At 51.2% G+C, this 16,591-nt stretch overlaps 1 protein-coding gene across 1 annotated transcript in view; it reads left to right on the forward strand.

The window, feature by feature from the left end:
- BCL9 (B-cell CLL/lymphoma 9) overlaps window positions 10,831-16,591 on the forward strand; it is a 55,066-nt gene continuing 49,305 nt past the window's right edge. Inside the window, exon 1 of the mRNA XM_021402424.1 lies at window positions 10,831-10,865. The gene's annotated coding sequence lies outside the window, so the exon portion shown is untranslated. The remainder of the gene's footprint in view (window positions 10,866-16,591) is intronic.

Here is a 16,591-nt window from a genome sequence, read left to right on the forward strand (position 1 = left end):
GGCTGGTCTTCCTGGTGTTGTCTATGTGACAAGGGAAGTGATTGTTGTCCCCTGATGTTTGCTGTTCTCCTCTCTGTTCAGCAAGATGTCCACAGATTCTTCCTAAGTTGTTTTCCAACAACTGAGACAGTGTTATAAAGAAAACTGTGATGGGAAATAGGTTTAAACATCTTCTCAAGAGTGCAGGAACAGGGACCTGTCACTCTGTGCCTGTACACTGTGCCTGCTCTCACTCATTTTGCAGCCCTGCTCCTATTCTCTGTATTTCATCCATATGCACATTCACTTCCAGCCCTGCTGTGGCTGAGGATCAGAAGCTGTAGCACCTTCAATCCTTCCACAGTGACATATTAGCCCTTTTGTTCCCTGTGGGGTTGCAGTGGTTGCCACCACTGCTGTTCAGAGCTGCCTTCCTCTCCCTCACGTGCTCCTCCTCTCTGAGGTGGGAGCTAACACTCTGTGGGCCTCTGGGCCCTGGGGGCATGGAAGTGACAAGAGCCTCCTTCAGCTCAAGTTGATATGGAAGAATGTGACTTGGTAGGAGGGACTCCTCATTTAGGAATGAGTCCATGGCGTTCAATCCAAATAACTGCTAGTACTGTCTTTGTGTAGCCCTGAGTCACCTTCTTATCATCTTGCCATGCCAAAACAAGTGTGTAATATATGCAGGCTCTGGAGATAATTAGATATTTTTCCAAGCACCCATTCTCTTGAGGAACTTCTAGTGCTCCCATCTTTCTCTGCCCTTGCTTTATTCCTGACTCTCTTCACATTTACTGTGAGTGTTTTCTATGTTTACCCTTGACAAAGGATTGCGGGCTTAGGCTGCTCTTGTAGCTGTAGATGTAAAATGCCTGCTGTGTGGTGTTTGTAATGAAGGAACTACTCCTGGAAATTAAATAATTCTGAAACCTAACTAATTCATTTTGCAGCCATATAGAGTGGTGGAGGAGTGTCAGAGTGGTTTTATGGCTGAAGGCCCTGGGCCAGCAGAGAGGAGAAGGGAAGTGGGGAGAGCTGTTCTGGGATCCCAGCTCTTCCTTTGGCCCCAGTTAACATGAGCAAGTCATGTCCCTGCTCCCCATCTCCTCACTCTCTTCTTCACTTGAGTTGCTCAGGGCAGGAACTGTTTCTCATTACGCTATTCCGTGCCTTGTATGGGGAGGCCTTGACCTTGGTGGGGGCACCAGTCATTACTGTTACACAAACAAATACCAGAGGAACAAAGAATTGTGGAACCAGATAGTTACAGATGTTGGTTTGTCCCTTTCTGGATTTTTGTTCCTTTGTCTCCTCCTCCACAGGAATGGATTTGACACAAGGAAAGTTGATTCCTCTGTAGCAGTGCCATATTGCTCCTTTTCTCCCCATCCCAGTCCTCCTTGAAGCCAGTAAAAAGATTCCCACCAAAATACACTGGAAATGGACTAGGCTCTTCAAATGCAAGAAGCGCAGTTTTGACATCACAACTGCCAACATTTAGAGTACAGTGAGAGTCCAGCAAGGTCACCCATCCTATTTCAAGGTTAGGTGTTTGATAGGAGATGTTTCCTGCAGTGCATGTGCCCACAGAGGCTTGATATGTCCATGCCACCCACTCTGGCTAGTGCAGGCTCATTCTTCCCCTCCTATGCTTGCAGAAGGGGCTTCCTGGGAGCCCTGCTGAACACTGGTGCCGCAACTGCTGGCAGAGCATGGAAAGAGTGAGCCTGCTCTGCAGAGACCTGTGGAGAGGCTGCCAGGAGCTTCACAACCCATGGGAAAGTTGCTGCTTCTTTCTGCCCAGCATATGCTGCCAAGCGGGCAGCTCAGTATCTGCAGCTTGTCCTTGCTCGGGTATCAATTAGGACTGGGTCTTGCTGAGCAGTGCATGACCTGGATGTGTTCCTGAGGTTTGGGGTTGGCTATAAGCACTCCCTTAGGGAATGGGCAGCCAGAACATAAGAACTGGAAAAGCCCAGTTTTGTTGTGTCCCAGGGGGTCAAGGTGGTGACAGCTGGTACTATTTGGGATCAAGGATCGTGCCTAATGTCACGACTGCACATGCTCCCAGCTGACGTGCAGAGCTGAGCATTGCTGGGACCATATCCAGCGTGTGGAGGCAGTCAGTCAGGCTGGAGACCTAGGAGAGGGGAAAACAGAATAATTGCTGGATGGGGAGGAGGTATATTCAGCTCCTTTATTTAAGCTTGCCTTCCTGCAGGAGTGCTAGGCTGTGATTGCTGAATGTGAGTTCCGGCCACCAGGGACCACGGAGTGGGAGCTTTTCTGGCAGTTGATGGAAACTCGAGGAGAAGGCTTAGAGTCAATGAGCACTCATGGAAGGGACTCACAGTGATGACTGCCAGGTTGGGAGTGTGTCAGTGTGTGTGCTGAGGCATACCCTGCACTTGGGCAGGTGACAGTGCACCTGAGGTCATTCAAGTGTGAGTTCTCTGGATTCCCTCATCGGAAACAAAATTCCTGATGTTGCTTATTCCTTCTGCTCCCACTGCATATTGCAGACATCTTGATGATACCATGATAGAGAAGGTGGTGCAAGGATAGCCATGCCAGTGAAGACCCAAGCCAGTATGCCTTTGTAGGTGCCATGAAGCATGGCAGACTCTGTAGCTCACGTCTTCATCCCATGGAAGTCTTGCTTACTTTTGTATGCTGTGCACAAAGAAATAAGGGTTAGGCTCATTAGTACATAAGTAACACTGCTGAACTGAGGAAGCAAGACTAGTGCTGGACCCAAGATGGCTCACTTGTAATATAAGTTCTCTGCTGCATAAGTATCTGCATCACTGCAGTGGCAAACCCTGCAGGATCATACAGTTTGGCTCTCAGGACGTTGGCCAACTTGCCAACTTGGTGAGGTGTAGCTTTTGTAAGTTAAAAATCATTTCCCCTTGTCCTATCACTATCAGATCCTGTAAAAAGTCATTCTTCCACCTTTTTATAAGCTCTCTGCAAGTACTGAAAGGTTGCAATGAGGTCTTCCTGGAGCCTTTTCTTCTCCAGACTGAACAAGCCCAGCTCCTTCAACCTTTCTTCATAGGAGAGCTGCTCTGGCCCTCCGATCATCTTTGTGGCCTCCTCTCAACACATGCCAACTCCTCATCTTTCCTGTGCTGGAGGACCCAGACCTGGACACTGAACTACAGATGGGGTCTCATGAGAGCAGAGTAGAGGGGCACAATCACCACCCTTGCCATGCTGGCCACACCTCTTTTGATGCAGCCCAGGACACAGTTGGCCTTCCAGGTTACAAGCACACACTATTGGCTTTTGTCAAGCTTTTCATCCACCAGGACCTCCAAGTCCTTCTCAGCAGGGCTGCTCTCAATGAGTTCTTCTCCTAGTCTGTACAGATCTGGGGTTGCCCCAATCTGAGTGCAACACCTTGCACTTGGCCTTGTTGAACCTCATTCACTTCATATGGGCTCACTTCTCAAGCTTGTTGAGATCTCTCTGGATGACATCCCTTCCTTCTATTGTGTCACCTGCACCATTCAGCTGGGTGTTGGCTGCAAACTTGGTGAGGTACGCTTGATCCCACTGTCTGTGTCATTCATGAAGATGCCGAAGAGCACTGGTCCCAAGACTGACCCCTGGGGAACACCACTCGTCACTTGCCTCCACCTCAAGGTAGTCACTGACCTCAGCCCCTGCAACTACCCAACCAATTCTGTATCTACTAATTCCACAGGTTCCTCTGCCTCACGCATGGTCTGTTCTGCAAACTGGTCCCTGATCGTTTCCCCTGCTGGCATGCCTCTGAGCTTGTCTCTTAGCACCATACCATCTTAGGGACACCTGTGAAAGTTGGGCTGGGGATTACTGGAGCTGGGGATTACCAGAGCTGCTTTGGTGGAGTGCAGCACAGGCAGCGGTGTCACTCTTGGTTACCTGCTGCAAGTGCTCGTCCTTCTCTGGGAAAAGCGGCTGCTGTCCCCACCAAGGTCTGTCAGCTCCAGCCCCCGTTTGGGGAAGGAGAGGGAGCACGCAGCTGCAAGTTGGGCAAGAGACGTTAATAGAAAACAGAGACAGTTCGCTAGGAAGGTGGTGGGGGAAATGCTAACAATGTTATGAGCTGGGAGTTTGTAACAATCCTGCTAGTGAAGTAACTGCCAGTGAAATCACTTGGAGTTTTTTAGTCCTCTTTTTTTTTTTTTTCATCCCCCCTTCTCCTACTCCTCCCCCAGTGGACACAGAAATTCTCCAGCTCGTTATACTGAGGCCAACAATATTCTTCAGCGTCGACAGGGTCTGGGGTAAGCCAACACTTCTTCTGCTAAGCGTTACCAGAGGAAGAAAAGCAGTGTGTGCATTCCCTTTCCACGCAGTACGGCAGCAGTGGTGGTCACCTGGAGCACTGCTGGTCACCCTGGTCTGTGGCTAGGCAGAGAGTGCATGGGTGTCCCTGGCAGGAGTGTGCTGTTCCTCTTGCTAGCACAAGTCCATAAGATGAGAGTGCTGGGAATGACACCCTTGGAGAGAGAAGCTGGAAGGGCTGGAATAAGTCTTTTTTTTCCTCTGGGAGGTGGCAGAGCACGTTCTGGATAATCATTTCATGCTGCTTGGGAGTGGTGCGTAGCTTAGTTTCTCTTTAGTAGTCTCAATTGTGTGTTAAGGTGCCTAGAGCCTTATACTGACACCTTTATTTATTTAAATACAAACGAAGAAGGCATTAAATCAATTGTTCTTTTCTCTTTGCTCTCTCTTGTCTTATCATTTCTATCAAGTATTCTTAACTGTATCAGGCTTCTGCTTTTTCAGGTGAATCAGGTACACCAAGCAAGAATCCCAGGCTGAATTTCTTGCAGACTAAGGGAAGCTGCTCTTGAAGGAGCACACCTTACACTGCTGTTTGTCTTATGCTGCTGTTTCATTTATATTTCAGGGCACTTCCACTTGCTGAGCAAGGCTTCAGTCTGTTACCCCCTGCCTGCCTAACCTTCCTGCAATGCAAAAATAAACAAAGAAAAAAGCTGTGCCATATCCCATTAGTTGAGATCAAAATACAGTTCTCTTATCCCATCAGCTGCGCTGCCTTTCAGCTGGATGTGCCAAATCTATGTGACTTGCTTGCCCCATCTATTATATTAATCTCTAGGTCCTAAAGTTAGAGGTGAAACCTGGGATTCCTGGATTTTGTCATTCTCCTTTAACAGAAAATTTGTAACTGAATGGCAAACTGTGAGTCGAGGCCCTCTCTCCTCGCCAAACTCCATAAAAGATAATTACTCCTGGAATTCAAGTGGTGGCATGTTTTGCAAGAGATCTAGAAGCCTAGTATGCAGCCTTCCAGATAGACATTGTAATTGTGCCTATGATTACTCTTCTCTTTTTTTTTTTTTTTTTGTTCCTAGCAATTTATTGAATTCACGCATGGAAAACTTGTTGGAAAACTAAAATGTCATTCAAAAATCTGCTTATTGTGTTGTACCAGAGAACACAATACCTGTATTCTGATTTTGAGTCATTTGTGAAGCTTATGGACTGGTGGACTCGCAAGGTGAGACGCCTGCTGATGTAGTTATATGATGGTAGCATGATGAAGGCAGACTTGCAGGTGTCCAGAGGTGTGACTGTATGTCTGCGCTGCGCAGAGGTCAGAACAAGGGACGCTTTTCATTACGGATTGGATTCCCTCTGATAGAAGTCTGTAAGTTTCCTCTTAAATATTGACTTTTCATTGTCTGTGGTGATATTTCCTGCAGATGGATGCTGGCCTCTTTGCCTGGCCTAAATTCTATCGTACTTACCTCATTACTCTCCTAATGATGAGCTGACAAATGCTTTTGCTTGATTTACTGGCGGTGTTACAGGTGTTTGGAACACTTGTCAGTATCTTGCTACTACATGTCCAATCTTTCAAACGGCAAGGTGTGCTTGCTTCCTTTGCAAAATGTCCTTCTGCATTTAACTGCCATGGGCTTTATCACGTGCACCCAAAACTTCCAGTTCTCCGCCCTAGGATCCCCCCTCCAGAAAAACATCAGGCACTATGTGAAAGTGCTGATGTCACTGGATTTTAGGTAAGGAAAAATGGGTGAAGAAATGGCAAGGTGGAAAAGCCCTCCAACTGCTTGTGGAACAAGGACGGTACAGCACCAGCCCCGAGACAGCAGAGCAGAGCCCTCATTCCACCAAGTTCCTGGCTGCCACAGTCTGCGGCACAGGTTTGTGCTCTGCCTTCTACCTCTCCTGTATTTCTCATTTTAAAGCAGAAAAGGACATTTGCTAGTCAAACTCGCAGAGAACAGACTTTACTAAACCCCGTGTAAGTACATTGCTGAGTTCAAACAGGGCTATTGGGCAGTGCGAGCAGGGCAGGTGAGAGCTCTCCAGGCATCTCACAGCAATGGAAGAGGAACTGCTTGGAAGGGGAGGAACATCCACATTTCACTCACATTACTTCCCCAGTTGGGCAGAGCTCTTACTGCTCTTCTTCTGGTTGTGTTGCTAGGAGAGGAGTGCTCTGCCCTCCTTATGGCTATGAATAGCTCGCTCTTGTTTATTCAGCTCAGCTCCGCCTGCTGGTTACAACCACAACCGGCACCATCTCATTGCATGACACCACCATAAAACAATGCAACTGCAACAGGAACAATCCCCCCCCCCCCTTCTCTGACTGTGAAGACTTAAGAATACCTTTATAATGCACCGCTTCAGAGCTGTCCTTTCCCTCCTCTTCCCCTACTTCACAGTGCATCCCCTCTGCTTCCAGCAGAAAGGTCTTTAAATGCAGCTGAACAGTGCACTCTCATCCCCAGGGAGCAAGACTGAGAGCCAGGACCTGCAAATCAGGGCATTATCTCAGAAATGTGACTTGAAATAAGTGCACGATCACTTCAGAGTCCTTCTCTGGGATTCCAGTGTTGGAGGCTTTCAGGAACTAGAAAAGCGACTTTTCCTTTTTTAGAGAAAGCTGAGGTTCTTGCATAAGCCCGTGAATCCAACATCGGGGACTTTAAGAAAAGGAACAGATGGCTTGAAAATTGGCAATAATGGGATTTCTGAGGTTTTCTTAAGAATATTTTATCTGAGGTCTGACCAGGAATGAAGCATCTATTGGCAATGGAATTAGGCTGTATTGACAATGGGGAAAACTAACGGGGCTGAGCAAAAGACTCCGCAAAGTGCTGTATAATGTGACCAAGTGCAACATTTCAAAACATCTGCTACAAGGGACAGAGGGACAGCTGACACGCACGACCAGCTGATGCGTTATGAGGAGGGATGTGTATGTGTGGACAAGCAGAGCCACACCAGTTCAGAGGAGCGTTTACTCAAAAACCCTATCTTTCTGCACAGCCTGGGCTCTGAGCTAAGAAGAACGAGCATGAGGTGAGGCATAGCAGCAAAGAGCAGAAGAGGTGTGAATGGTTGCTTCATGGGTACAGGTGAATCAACCCGTCTTTTTCAGCATGGTGAGCTTCCACTTGTGCATGTTTCCCTGGACTTCTCATCTTTCTCTGCCTGGGAATTTTGTTGGGATGAAATCTGAATATCAGAATTTCCACATGCCCATTGGGTCTGTCAGATAGCTGGGCTGCTGAACATCCAGAAATTCAGGATAGGTCAATTGCACGCCAGTGAGGTGAACCATGTAGCATACATACAAGCACTGAAACACTATGCCTAATGAATCCCCACATTGTCAGACCTGCTGCGCAAGCGATCTGCCTATGTGCCTTGCAGAGGCGTCTGGTCTAGCTGGCACGCACAGGTCTGTATGGTGCAAGTGTGTGTCCTCCTGCTTGGGACACAAGACAAGCATAGGGCTCTTTTTTTCCTACTCATTCTTGATACACATGTAGAGGAGGTGGGAGCTGAATGCTTCCGTGCAGTGGAAAAAGGAAGCAGGTATGTCCATAAGTTAGACTATCCCACTGTCTGCTTCTTACTTTACAGAAGCCACCTCATCATTTGAACTAGAGTTGGGGTCCTAACATATAAAACAGTGCACATGCACATAGAGAAAAGGTTTTATTTCTCTCCCCCCAAAGCAAACAAACAAACCCACCAAACATCATACAGTCTGAATTAATAAAAGTGTCAATAAGGGGTATTGTAATTCCTACTTGACAGACAGGGAAATTAGTCCCAGATATGAGTCAAATAAATCTCTTGATCTCCTGAAGCAGGATTCAGATGAATTTCAGACACCTGAGAGCAAGGTATGATCCTGCAAACCCTTGTTCAGCTGATGCCTAGTTCTGGAGATGACCAGAGCCCTCAGGCCCATCCACTTTGATTACAAGACCCCTGGCTTCAGCAGCTCTGCTCTGTACCTGTCTGGGAAAGCCTCCTGCTTGACAAGGCTTAGCACAGCAGCAGGAGAATCCAGAAACAAACTGCTTCTGTGCCTCCAGGAGCGTGCCTCCAGGATGGGCACTGTACAAAACTCCAAGGAGGCTGATGCTTCCTGGTAAGGTGCAGCGTCCAGACGGGTTAAAGCACTCCTGGAGGATTCAGAAGCCCCAGCCTGTGCTGCCTGCTCTGCCCCTGGCGTTTCCTGTCTGTGTCTCCCGTGGAAGTGCTCCAGCTTCTGAGCCGCGCCTGTTTGAGGAGAGAGGGCATGCTTACCTCTCCTGCCAAGGGCGTTGTGGCTTCCCTGGGCACACACTGGAGTGGAAGTGTCTGTAGGGATCAGCACCCTGCTTGTTCTGCATTTCACCTGAGGAGAGGTCGTTGCCCATGTTCCAGTCCACCCTCAGGTGCCCACTTCTGAGTTTTATCGCACGTCTCTTTAATGTAAAATTCAGAGACAGGGCACAGGGACCCGTGTTTTCCTTCCTACGTGGAGTGCCATGAGATCAATGAGATTAAACATGTGCTTACACGCTGTCCTGAATTGGGGCCATGAGGAGAGCAATGGGAAAGTAAACAGAAGAGAAACGTTATGGAAATGAAGGAAGAGGGAAAATCCACCCCGCCAGGAGCAGCAGCTCTCATCAGCTGCGAGAAGACATGGTCTCATCCAGGGCTGGTTAGACTCTAGCGGGTCCCGGGGCTGGCAGAGAGGACAAAGTCATCTTCATTGAAGTACAAAAGCAGCCTAAAAAGTGAGACTGGGAGCGGCCAAGAAAGACTGTTTCTGCTGGGTGCAGCCTTCCTAGACAAGGTGAGTTTAGCCCTGGGTTGTTTTTTTCCCATTAGCAGAATGTGGATCCGAAAATGATCAGGCTTCAACCTGTGGCAGCCCGGGGAGGTTTGTTCTCCCTTAAAGGACTATGAGAAGATGTGGAAATCCTGAGCTTTTTAGGAGAGCTTGAGTGGATCCCAGCCTTTATGGCACCCTGAGAAGACCCAGGTCTCTCATTCAGAAACAAACTCTGGGTTCAGCTGCTGTCAGGGCAGAGCTCCGGCACTGCGAAGCGGCTTTGGCATACAGAGCTATGGTGTCTGCGTGCGCACTGGTTTTCCAGCCTGGCTGTGCTTCCCCCAGCCCATTCCTCTCTCTGGCTCCAGCCATTCTTGGTCACAGTCTTTCTTCCTCGCTTGACCTCCATTTGTCTTTCCTAGGAAACACATTATTTGCATCTGTCCTAGTATCCAAACTGCAAATTGGACTTGGTTAAAATTCTTTGCAGAGCAACAGGGACTAATGCAGAACTTCCATTATTCTACGATTCAATAAAACTTTAGAGTTTGGGGAGACTGTAGGAGCTCTATTTTTGAGAGGTGGCTTCTCTGTTGGGCTCATGAATTCAGAAACGTGCATTTTCCCTTCTGTTGCAGATTCAGAAGATGACCTTGGTAGGTCACTTTGTCTGTCTGACTTTGTTTTACCCCTCGTTAAATTTAGATAAAAAGACTTGCTCGAGTGAGTGAAATGTCTTTGAGATCATTGGACAAAAAAGCTATCCGAGTGGCGATTATTGTGATTATAATAATTATTTTTATTAAATGAAACCAGCTGATGCTTGTGCAACACTTCTGGGCTCCGCAGTCCTTTTCCGCTGAGCCTCACAGAAAAACCTTTTGTTGTCCCTGGACAGGGATGTGTTTTTTGAGATGGAGTTTTGTGGTTTTGTTATGAAACCTATGACAGTGGGTCATGTGGCTCCTCACTGCGCCGACTGAACCCTCGTGAACCCGTGCGCCAGGCACACCGCTCTGTGATTCACACCGGCCACATTTTGGTTTAGCTTTTGCCGGACAGAGGGCACGTAGGCCTGGATGGCCAAGGTGTCACCGAAGGGCTTGGCCCCACCTGGAGCACAGGGGCGTTGCGTGGCATGGGAGCCACTTCGATTTCCTCAGAGGGCTCCCACAGAAGCCTCAGAGAGCTGGAGGCTGGCTGGTTTTGGGGCACGGGCCTGCACCCCTCAAGGGGAGCCGGCGTTGGGATGGGGACGACGGCCATGTGAGATGGCTCCCGCCACCTCGGGCACGTCACGCCCGCCGCCCAGCAGCTCGGTCGCGGAGCTCGATGGGCACCGTGGCGCTCGGCCGGGCCCCGGCTCCCCGCGAAGGAGGGAGGCCCAGGAGGAGCAGCCCCCAGGGGCCCAGGGCCGCCGGTGCGAGCGAGGCGGGGGAGGCCGCGACGCGTCCCGCCCGCCGCTGGGGCGGGGGAGGCGGCGGGAGGGGGCGCCTCGTTTGCGGCTTGTCAGCAGCCGCGGGAGGCGAGCGCCGTGCGCCAGAGCCGCTTGGCATGAATGCCTGGGCCGTACCAAGCGCCGCGGCGCCCGCGGGGGGAGGCCGCCCCGCCGCCCCGCCGCCCCGCGCAGACAATAGGCCCCGCCAGCCTTCCCCCTAAGTTGCCTTGATGCTGCCCTAGCGCCCTGCGAGCGCAGGCCGGGCCGCCGGCCGCCTCCCGCTGCCCGCCTCGCCGCCATGCCGCGCCGCGCGCCCTCCGCCTGAGGCAGGTAAGCGCCGGCCGCCGCCCGGCCCGGCCCCGGGACGCCTCCGACCGCGGCGGCCGCCGGCGGTGCGTGCCGCAGTCCGGCGCGGTGCGGCGCGGCGCGGCGCGGCGGGGGGCGGAAAGTTTTGCGGCGGGCGGGCGGCGCCGTGCCTCAGTTTCCCCCGTCGAGGCGGGGGGACGCGGGGAGCGTCACACCTGTTGGCGGCCGGGCCCGAGGAGCCCCCGCGGGGTCTTTTGTCGGCGGGGCCCGGAGGGTGGAGGGGGCGGTCCGCGCGCGGTTGTGTTTCGCGCTCCGGGTGCTGTGAATCCCGGAGGGGTTCTGCCGTCGGAAAGCCTCTCCGTGCCTCTCGGGAGGTCTGTAAGTTTGGCATCGGGTTTCGCTGGTTGTGGTTGTTTGGGTGAAAATAAGCGACGGGCTGCGCGGATTCGTCGTCCCCGCGTCCCGGCGCAGGCTGAGAGAGCGGGAGCAGAGCGGGGAGAGGGCGGGCACCCGTGCCCCGCAGCCAGCGCTGGGAGCAGAGCGTCGCTGCTGGGGGCCGCGGGGAGCGGAGCTGGGGAGGGAGACGCGTCGTCCTGAGACCCCGCTCAATCCGGCAAGGAAGATGGAGGCTCTCGCTGCTGCAAAAAAAACGTGCACGGCACAAATCTCAGCCGGCTGCTCTCGGCATCGCTGCCTCCCTCCGCAAAATAAATAAATAAGCAGCGAAAGAATCAAAGCAGAAAACCATGGCTGGGTGTAGCGCTCTCCGCGATGCCTCCTCCATCCCGCGCTCTGCAGGAGGAAGCCCAGTGATGGAGGCGTGCGGAGAGAAGCGCTCCAGGGTTTCGGGCACAGCAGGGGAGAGCTCTCAAGCTGAGCTTGGAAGCTTGGAATGGGCCTCCTTGGGCGGTGATGTGGGGTCGGAGGTACTGGCCTCATGCAGCTGGACCTGGGAGGAGCCCGCGCGGGCTCCAGTGGTTTTTGGTGCTGGTGGAAAACCAGTGGGAGAGGTACTGGCAGGTAGGGGGAAGGGTGGCCTGGGAGCAGCTTGGAGATGAGGGGGAATTTTGAACTCAATCGAGGCACGAGCAAGGGTTGAGTGTGGGTGAGCCAGATGTGGGGCAGCAGGGCTTTGGGGTGCAGGAGGAAGCAGAGGTCTGTGTTTCACTCCTGAGCAGGGGAAGGCAGCTCTTGGTAAGCAGCCCGAGGGCTGTTGGCAGAAAGCGTGCGGCTTGCCTTGTCTGTGAGTGGTGTGGTAGGGGACCTTCTGTTACCGTGACTTTGTGAATCTCTGTTGATTATGTTGGAATCCGGCAACAGCAAGGACATACCTGATGCTTCCCAAGCTTTTGTGAAATAGGCCTAGGGGTGAAGTCAAGCTTCTCAAATGCACCCTGCCCCTGTTCTTGGAAGCAGCAAGTTTTTTGCTGATGTACCTGCATGTGTGGCACACTGTACCTCCGGAGGGGCAAGGGTTACATGTTATAAACATGTTTCTTGGTGGACATGGCCCGGTTCTCTTGTTTTCCTCAGTGTAGATCAGAGCTCATTCTATCAGTGAAGCGCTGGTAGGATTTTAGAGCCGGCTTTGCACGAAAGCTGATGGGAGGTGCAGGGCAGTCAAGACTGAAAACCAAGATGTGCCACACTTCAGCATTTCTGTTCACGATGTCAGTCCTGTGATGGAGCAGACACACACCGCAGACATCACACACACAAACAATGCCATAAAAATTTCATGCACATATACATGCAGAGAGCTGATCTCAGGTCAGACGTTCTCCGAATGGCTCTTTTTTGAAGATGAGAGAAGGAAAGCAATGCCGGCGCCTGGCAGACAAGCTGGCGTGCTGTGCACATGTACGTACTGCATGTGTGCATGCTCTTCCCGTCCTCTCTGGGATCACCTCTCTGGAGTGCAGCCGGGTTGGCAGCATGGGCAAGTTCTGCACCCCAGGTGGCAATTCGATGCCATTTCTGTTCTTGCTTTGTGCCGAGCAACGGAGACTGCTAATGGGCCCCTGCTTGGTGTGCTGAGTGGAGAGGCCAAGGGCTAAGCAGGCACAAAGGCAGTGGCAAGGAGCCTTGGGCAGAGCCGCTGTGGGGATGCTGGGGAGGGAGCAGGGCCCTGGAGCGGGCAGCGAGGTGGCAGCGCTGAAGCGAAGGTGTGAGTTGACCAGGTTGGGGGAGGAGAGCAGGCTGCTGTTTCCACATCATCTGAAAACTCAACCTGCTGTCAGGACAGAAGGAAGGCTTGTGCATATTTTATGTCACTTTTCCCCTTCTAGGACAACCTGCTGATCTGATCAGTGATGCACTTTAAAATCCTCGATACGCCAGTCGGTGAGGGTGACTGGAGGCCAGGAATGAGCCTTGGCCTCCTGCCTCTCTCCTTTGTGGATGGGCAGTTCTATCCCATGCTCCCCTTCCCCACAGAGTGCGTACATGATTAAACCTCAGCTACAGCATGGGATGTGCCTGGCTGCATGAGATGGGGACAGAAAATGGCAATTTTTCAGGGCTGGGGGAGCAGGGAGGGGAACTGGCTACATCTGTTGCTGCCTGTGGATAACTAAAAGAACCCTAAATGGGCAAATTGGTTTTTCTTTGAGCTCATTGCGTGTTGTTCCGATGAGCTCCTCTCTTGCAGCTGAGATCTTCAGCAGTAGCTCGGGAATCAGTGGGGTTGGCAGTAAACAAAACACATTTCACTCCTCCCGCCTGCATTTCTTGCTGTTTGGGGCTGTCAGGCACGAAGATTTGTCCTCATCGGTTCTTCAGCGCTACTCTGACGTGGCAGAGCCTCGGTTGCTGCTGCTGCCCCCTGAGATGTGTGCCTCACAGATGCTCCCTGCCTGCACCTAAGGGTGTACGCAGGCTTCTCGGGCACAGTGGTTTTGATAAGAGCCTCGCAGACATAAACACACACATTGTTTCTGTAAGCAAACTCATTGCCCATTTTGGGGCCCCTTGGGAAGCAGATACTTTTGTTCTGTGATGTGGACTTGTGTGTTAGTGCTCAAGTCTCCACTGTCCCCGCTTATCCTTCGCTTGTCCTGTTTGAGAAACAGTGGTCTCAAAGGCAGAGGTCTTGCAGAAGGTGGGTCCTGATGTTTGCCTGATGGGCAGCCTTAGGCAAGTTGCTCTGGTGCTCGGGTCAGTCCTCCTGGACCCAAAAACCGTGAGACGGGAACAGCAGTCGCTGATCTCCCGAGAAGCGGCATGCCCAGCTGAGGGCCCGTGCTGGTGAGATGCCGTGTGCTTGTCTGTGGGCAGCGTGGAAGGGTCCCACAGCATCACGTGAGCAAAGCATGCATTTTGCACTGAGCGTGACTCACGCTATGATAAATTTTGCTTGAGCTATGCCTAGACTCGGTTCTCTGTTGGACAATGAATTCTGTTTTGTCCTTCCAGCACAAAGCAGCGCAACTTGCCAGTGACATGGACTGTACATGTATTCCCATAACAACAGTATTATAAACATATGGGAAACCTGCTAGAGCAACTGCAGTCCGAGCCTCCATGCAAAACAAGAAGCTGGTTAACAAAAACTAAAGTGTCTGAAGCTGTATCTCCCCAGACTGTGATCTCATCAGATTTCCCAAGCTTACCACAACCTGGTCACTGCTTGGATCGTGGACTTGGGGGCGGGGGGAAGGCAGCTTGCAGGAACTGCTATTTGTGATTCAGCCCGCTTCCCTCTGACTCAGTGCTGAACCATTCCTCAGTAGGGTATTTGGGGATAGTGTGCTTAGGACATTGTGCATCAGTTTAGTTCTTAGAAGAAGTTCTGCAGCGCCCGGGTTTGCTTACAACTGAGCTTGCCTCAGCATCTTTCAGAAGAAATGTAAAAACAAAACTGAAAACTACTTCTGGCTGCTAAAGACTCCACAGTAATTTTTGCAAGCGAAGGGGGGGTGGTCGTAGCCCTGGGCACTTTGCCAGGTTCCAGCTCAGGAAATTGCAGTCTATCTAGGTAAAACTCCCCTATAGTTTAAATGAAAAAGGTATTCTTCTCTTACTGTCTTACACTGCGAGTGCTGTGTTTCTCGGGAGCCTGGAACAGATAGTACATTGGAGGCAGAGAGATGGTTACAGCTGCTTGCTGGGAGATTTTCTTATGCAAAACCCGGGCCTTTTTTGCATTTTGAGGCGATTCTAGTTGCAAAATGCTGTGTATGCTTCAGGTTATTAGAAGGCTTGGCTGAATGTGGATCAACATGCAAGCGTAAGCACGAGGCAGTATGCTGGGGTGCTGTTTGCACAAGGTGCAGGCAGACAGCAAATGCATGTTTTTTCTATGGCAGAAAAACAAGGAGTGTGTTTTTAGTCTGCATCTGTGAGCTGGGTTTTGTATGTTTAGCAGCAGTTGCTTTTGTAAGCTGCTGCTAAGGCATGTAACTGGCTGTGTGCAATTGCAGTAATGGAATGTGAAAATGCAACTACACACAGACCTGTAATCTTGCATGCAAAATACGGCTGGTCTAGTTCTCCAGGTACAAAAAAATGGCCTAAGACTGTACTTGCCTTTCCGTTTAACTGCACTCACCTGCACTTTTCAGGTGACAGCTGTGTGTATGGAGTGCTGAATGATTATCCTTGCTATTTTTGCTCCGAGGAGGAGGAAATTAAATCATTACTGGTGGTCTGGGTAGTCCATGTGTCACGGTAAGCACAGGATGGAGCTCTGGGGAGTGACAATGATAATTTCATAACTCTGAAATCCTGAGGAAATGCAGAAAAATGGGAGAAGAGCGAAGCGGTGACCTTCCCTTCCCAATATGGATTCAGTGTATTAACCACTGAGTCAGTTAACGATGTCAGGATCTGGCTTTGCCTTCTGCCACATCCCGTGCTCCCAGGGCTCCCTAAAACAGCGGTGTTTTGGCACAGGTGGATGCAGGGCTGAATATCGGACCGGCACAGGGCAGCACACACCTGAGCGTGGCACATCCTAGTCCAAGTTCAGCCGGTTGCTGGTGAGGTGGCGGTGGCTCACTGGTGAGTAGTTCACTTTCTCTGCCACTTCACTCTGCAGCTTCTCTGGTGACACGGATAACAAAGGGCTGCTCAGCAGTAGGTGATATGGATCTCTCACAGCTGAATGGAGCCCACTAAACCTGAGTCACCTGCACTTCTCGCTAGCCCTGGAGCTTGGGTGTCGGCATCCAGACCTTAGCTGGGGTGGCTTCGGGCAGTGCCCACCCTCACTGTGAAATCAGGAAGCGGGAGTTTTTTCCTGAAAAACGTGATGATGTTTTGGGGTTATGCCCATCTTGCCATCCTGGGTCCTTGACTGCAGACGTTTCCATTTTGCATGATGCTCGTTGTAATTGAATCTATCAATGTATATTTAATACGCTTGGCACCACAGTTCGTAACTAGGCACTGCTTCCCAGCCTTCTGTCACTTGCTTTCACAATTACCGTCTTCAAGTCGCAGCGGATGCTGCTGCTCGGCTCTTTGTCCCATTGTCGCGCTGGCTTTGAGGACCCGCACGTGGCGGTCTCCCCACGTAGCCCCATCTCTGGGCCTGGGTGTCAACGGGTGTTCCAGGGCTTGGTTAACAGGAGTGATATCTGTTGGGTTTTATTCTCCTCTCTGGTTTGCTAAGTGTGATCACGGGCGAGTCCTTTAACCTTGGCTGGCCTCGGCTGACTTATCTACTCCAGAAAGGTGTTGTAAGGCTTAATTATTGCCAGCTCTTCAGAGACCCGAGGGGGGAAAAAATGCATTTTATTCAGAAATGT

Source organism: Numida meleagris, chromosome 1 (assembly GCF_002078875.1).
Source record: "Numida meleagris isolate 19003 breed g44 Domestic line chromosome 1, NumMel1.0, whole genome shotgun sequence".
NCBI lineage: Eukaryota > Metazoa > Chordata > Aves > Galliformes > Numididae > Numida > Numida meleagris.